Below are 6266 nucleotides of genomic sequence, written 5' to 3'. Positions count from 1 at the left end.
ACAGCCGATCGCGGTTTTACCTGAAAAATCTCACAGCTAAACATGTCTCGGATGAGCCACCATATCAATGTGTGTGTATTCGTACGACAAGATATCTTCGTGTTTTGCTACGGCACATGCCTGTGCTGCCGCACGGGCGGCACCGACGAGCGCGCCAATCAGAACGCCGGAGTCGTCCGCTCGGTCGCATGCAGCTAACTTGATCGTACAACACCACATCCGCAACGCACCCTCACGCGGCTGTGCGTATGGTCGGAAGGACGCGTGCGCATGGGGAAAAAAAGTGATCGTAGAGCGCCCCTTAATTACACACTGGTCGAAATCAAAAAAGCAAAAAATGGGCTTGGGCAGGGCGTGTAATGCGAAGGCAAGATAGGGTAACGGAGTGTATCCCGAGAGAAGACAAGCGTAGCAGGAGGTGACAGAATGTAAGGTGGCGGATGCGAAGAAGTTTGCGGGGATAGGGTGGCCACAGCTGACAAAGGAGGGGGTTAATTGGCTACAGGCGCATTTGGTGTGATGAGTGATGATGAAGCAGTTGATGTCTGCCTGGCATGTCACTTAGCCATCAAGAAAGATTCCAGTGCGATAACCTGTTCTGATTGTGTCTTCACCTACCATGATGGAAATTGCTCAGGGGTGGGAGAGGCAACCGTTAAGGCCAAACCTGACAAAGGAAAGTCATGGCTGTGTCCTACATGCAAAGCCTCGAAATTAAGAGGTAGCCAGAACTCTGGAAAGGCTAACATTGTGGTGAGGCTAGCCAATATGAACAGGAAAATTGGTGCTCTTCTCCCCCTCCTGAGTAAAATCGAGGAACGTATGACTATGAAAGAAACTGTGGAAGAAATTGAAAAGAACGTCAAGTTCTTATCCGATAAATATGAAAACATCACAGGGCTTGTGTCCGCTCAGCAAAAAGAGATAACTTAGGGAAAGGGTGGACAAAGTCGAATCGGAAACATCGCTTCAAGAAATTAAAATACTGAATAGAGAGATAAACGACATGGATCAGTATAGCCGCAGGCAGAACCTGGAAATTCATGGCTTGGAACATACCGAAGATGAAAATTTGCTAACAAAAGTCAACGGTATCGCACGGAAACTAGAAATTCCGGAAGTGACAGCACGAGACGTTGAGGCAATTCACAGACTTCCTTGCAAACCTAACAAGGTTCCTCAGGTGCTAGTGCAGTTTTCTTCGCGTACACTTAAGGACCAATGGAATGATAAACGATCACTCTTGAGAACGAAGGTACCGGGTATCAGACTGTTTGACAACATGAGCCCGCAAAACAAGAGGCTCTTTTGGCTGGCGAAAACCAGGTCAACCGAGAAGTCGTATGAATTTACATGGCAGAGGAATGGTAGAATCTACGTTAGAAAAAAATCAGGTGAGCTCGCCATCCAGATAAAGACCGAGGATGATCTCAGCAAGATTACCTGAATGACGCAAATTTCCTGTTAACGCCTTCGACCGATGTCACCGTCTTCCCGAAACGTGACTACTATGACGGACAGGCATTAGCTAATACTCTCGTCAACCTGCACCCATTGAGTAGATACTTATCAATTTTTCATCTCAACTCGCAAAGTTTGCATAGTAAACAGCTAGAAGTAACCAGCTACTTACCATCACTGCAACATGAATTCAGCATTCTTGCATTCACAGAAACGTGGTTTACTGATTCACATGATGCTATACAGTTTGAGGGGTACAGATGTGAAGCTCTCTTCCGCGACAACCAAAGGGGTGGCGGCGTCGCACTATACGTTAGAAACAATTTCAGTTATGCAGTCTTGCAAGAGTACTCTGTTATCTCCGTTGACTACGAAGTGTTGGCAATTAGAACTCAAGGTTTTATTATTGCTGTGTTTTACCTCCCTCCTTCCGGGTCCCATCTCGCATTCTTCAATTTCTTTCAACATTTCTTGGAGTTTGCTGCATCCACTGATTTCCCCGTGATTATTGTGGGAGACTTTAACATTAATGTGCTGTCTAGTGATTCATCATCAATTACTCTACTTGAAACAGCACATTCAGCTGGGCTGAAAATGTTTTTGATACGCCCACTCGTGTGACTGCCAAAAGTGAAACACTCATTGACATGTGCTTTACCAGCTGTTTAGAAGACGTCTACGCCGGCGTCCTAGCAACAGGTATTGGCGACCACATGCCTTTTTTCTGTTTCCACCCTGTTAAAAACCAATGTCCAAGTTCTCGATTTCAGCTTCCTAGACGTCACATTAGCGAACTTGGCATTATTCAGCTCCGTAACATGCTGTCAAGTACAGACTGGGGCGAAGTCTTAAACACTAGAAATGCCAACGATGAGTACAATATTTCTCTTGATAAAATGATTAAACTCTATGATATATCGTTTCCAGTTCAGAAGGTCCTTAAATGCCGCAAGGCTAGAAAACCATGGATTACAAGATAACTTTTGCAACGAATCAAGGACCGTGACAAATTATTTCAGGAGTTTATCAGGACGAAAGATATAAATAAATTCCTACAATATAAGAAAATCACAATCAAGCTTAGCACTGCTCTCAAGAAAGCCCGCTCACAGTATTATGTCAACAAGTTCACGGCAGTTCTCGGTTGCCCTGACAAAGCCTGGCCTCTAATGAAATCACTTTTATCGCAGAATGCGCACACTGTCCCACAAGAACTCACAATTGATGACGTTGCATATTCAGGTTTCACCTTAGCTGAAAAATTCAATACCCATTTTTTAATGTCGGGCATTTCCCATTGTTGTGAGAGCGTCCACTCTGAATTGTACTTTGATGGTCGATTGGCAGACTCAATATTTTTCTCCCCGACTACACCCTACGAAGTTGAAACCGTCGTAAAAGGTCTCAAGGCCAACTGTGCAAGCGGATATGATGAAATAGCCGTTCAGCCAGTGAAAACGGTAGCTAACCTTCTAAGCGTAGCTCTTTCACACATCTGCAACTGCATCCTGCGCGATGGTGTGTTTCCGGAAAGAATGAAAATCGCCCGCGTCTGCGCGGTGCACAAAGGAGGTGACACGAATATTCTGGGAAACTACCGTCCTATATCTATACTTCCTGTATTTTCAAAGATAGCAGAACACGTAATCAGCAAAAAATTGGGTAGCTTTTTATTCAGCAAGGACGTTATCAAACGCCAGCAGTACGGATTCCAGAAAGGTAAATCGGTTGAATCTGCTCTGTTAAACATAAAAGAAAAAATAATTTCTAACATAGAACATAGACTTTACACTGTAGGCATATTCTTAGACTTCAAAAAGGCCTTCGACTCCATAAAACATGACATTCTTTTCCATAAACTTGAAAGATATGGTATTCGTGGCAGTGCGCTTCGTTTAATCAAGAGTTATTTGCAGAATCGTCTCCAGTACGTAGGATTTGGGACCGTAAAATCAAGTCTGCAAATTATAAAATACGGCGTGCCACAGGGTTCAATTTTAGGACCTTTACTGTTTCTTGTGTACATAAATGATATTGTGATGATACCTCAGACGCTAAATATTATCTTGTACGCAGATGATACAAATGTATTTTTTAGTGGATGCGATCTTTTGAATGTAATGAATATGGCAAATGAGAGACTTCGAGTTCTTGAAACCTGGTTATCATCAAACAAATTAACCCTTAACGTAGAAAAAAACCAGTTACGTAATATTTAGAGCGAGGAATAAGGCAATAGACAGTAGTGTAAAGTTAACTTTTCAGGACCTTCATATAACTAGAGTGGATGTGCAAAAATTCTTGGGAGTGTATTTCCATGAACACATGAGCTGGGCACATCATGCACCAAAACTGCGCATAAATGCTTCAAGAACCATTGGCTTCCTCAGAAAGTTAAGGCTTATTCTTCCTTCATGGTTTAAACAGAAACTATATTACGCGATGATCTTCTCCCGTTTATACTACTGCATTTTAGTGTGGGGCAGCACAGGTAAGAGCAATCTTGAAAAACTGCATGTTCTGCAAAAGAAATACATTCGGTTTATAGAAAACAAATCGCGATATGAACATGCGTCCCCACTGTTTCCTAAATATAAAATTTTGCCTGTTACGAACGTTTACCAGCAAAGCATGGCGAATTACCTGTATCATAAAATAAAATCCCATGGCACAAGCTTTGTTAACAGATACAAACGACCAGACTGTGGTTATGCTTTGAGAGATGAAAAATACGTGAAACAAGGGGCTAGAACTAGGTACGGAGAACAATCAATAGATTATCAGCTACCATTGTTACTAAACACATTTCCAGAAATAGTTACCATCGCATCCGAGAGCAAAACACGCTACTCCTTTAAAAGGCGAGTGAAAGAAGTTCTATTGCGAAATGCCGCATAGTAACACCAAGTATGGCCACCAAACTATGCCATGAGGGCGTTGTTCACAGTTCCGAAGTGCAACAGGCACACTTGTAAGAAAGAAGCAAAAAAGGCCACCAAAACGATTTGGCTGATATCGCAAATTAACACGGAACCACGTCTCGCTTTCACTTGCAGTCTTGTTACTAATCCATACCGTTATCACCTGTGCAAACCAAACCCTCTTTATTTATGCTGCCTGTCGGCGTTGTCAAAGAAAATGTGCAATTGTATTGTTGGTTGTCCGTTTTTTTCGTGCAGATATACTGCTTTGCCTGCATTACTTATTTTTTTTTTCAAAACTTGTCGCGTTTGGCTGTCCATTATATTTTCCTTTTCGAAACTTGTCGTGTTTGATCTTCTGTAAAACTGATGTCAGACAGTTCTGTTTATCGTCATCTGGAATCTACTGCCACTGTACGCTGCCGCGCTGCGCACGTGAAGGTCACGAGGCCATGTCAGGCGCCATATGACGCCTTTTGCCTCGGGAACCTCAGCAGATGTAATCACGAAATGAATCCTATATGTACTGCAATTCTGCTGAAAAATAAAAATACTACCACCACTACTACTAGATATGGTATTTAGATGCCTTTGTCCTGCAGTGGGCTTAGTCAGGCTGATGATGGTGACTGTAGCCGGTGCTAAATAGCCATCAAACATGGACATACCTGCGGAAAATACTTACGCTTTTGGGATAAAAACGAATTAAAAATGAATGCGTTGTTTTTTATCGGTGCTTATCAGTTTCAAGCGATAGGCCCAACCCCTTAGCTGTAAACCACGGTGGAAGATGCTGTAAACCAATTCTTCCACCCTGCTGTAAACCAAGCGTCAAGCGTCACCAGCGTGGGTGGGCGTAACTGCTTTCATTTTCCGCGCCATGCTGCATGATGTGACCGTGAACTTTTGTCTGTGAAATGTATGGCACAAGCTTGCTGATGTTTTCGGCCAGCGCGTATGCGGACATCGTCTCTATAGCACGTTTTCGCTTTGTTCATCCCGCCGCATGCTGGTGGGCTGTCGCCTTCCATCTACGTGCGGCGTTCGATATGCGTTTTGAATTATTTTGCCGTGTTCACACAGGCGGTGGAATCCCTTAAGTGAGGGCGACTGCGCACACGTAACGCCTTGGAGGCGCCGCACCGAGACGCAACTTCCGGTTTTCCTCTGGCGGAGGAGCCGGAGATTCGGCATCGTCGGAGATTCGGAGCCGGCATCGCCGTGCAAGGAGCCTACGTGGCTCCGGGAACGTCCACAGAAGAGACCATAGACGTAGTCGCCACGTGTGTTCCAGCCTACGGATCGGTTCCAGAGCTGTGCCTAACTATCAGATATTTTAACCGCAAGGAAGACGGATTCAGCGAGCAGATGAAGCGAAACTTTTGACTTTGACTTAGTCTGGGATCCTCACGTTCAGACTACAAGTGGGGAACCGCGATTGACCTGGCCTATCAACGAGAAACCTTCAAATCTACATTCTACCTGGCCAAGATTGAAACGGCAGCAAACTACTTTTACAGACCACCGAACAGTCTTCGTCTTTATCAAAACAATTAATGAATAAACATGTGCATGACATACCTACCGATTCGCAACAGTGTCTTTAATTGCTTAAGCGGCAGAGACAAACATACACGAGCTCTCTCAGATAAACCAAGCTTCCCGACCACAGCCAAACCTAGACAGGCTCTCTGAGATAAACCAAGGTAAACCATGCCAAATGTACCTTTCGCTACGTACATCCTGCTCTAGCTGAGCTAAGCCACTGCTGATTTTTTGACAAAATTATCGAACGTCATATCTGTGTCATGGCGCCGAAGATTGTCAGGTTCATCGAAGTTTACATTGTATTTGCTGAAACGAGCATTCACTCGCGTCGTAGGC

Source organism: Amblyomma americanum, chromosome 4, assembly GCF_052857255.1.
Source record: "Amblyomma americanum isolate KBUSLIRL-KWMA chromosome 4, ASM5285725v1, whole genome shotgun sequence".
Classification (NCBI taxonomy): domain Eukaryota; kingdom Metazoa; phylum Arthropoda; class Arachnida; order Ixodida; family Ixodidae; genus Amblyomma; species Amblyomma americanum.
The sequence above is the reverse complement of the archived record's forward strand: the minus strand, read 5'-3'. Positions refer to the sequence as shown.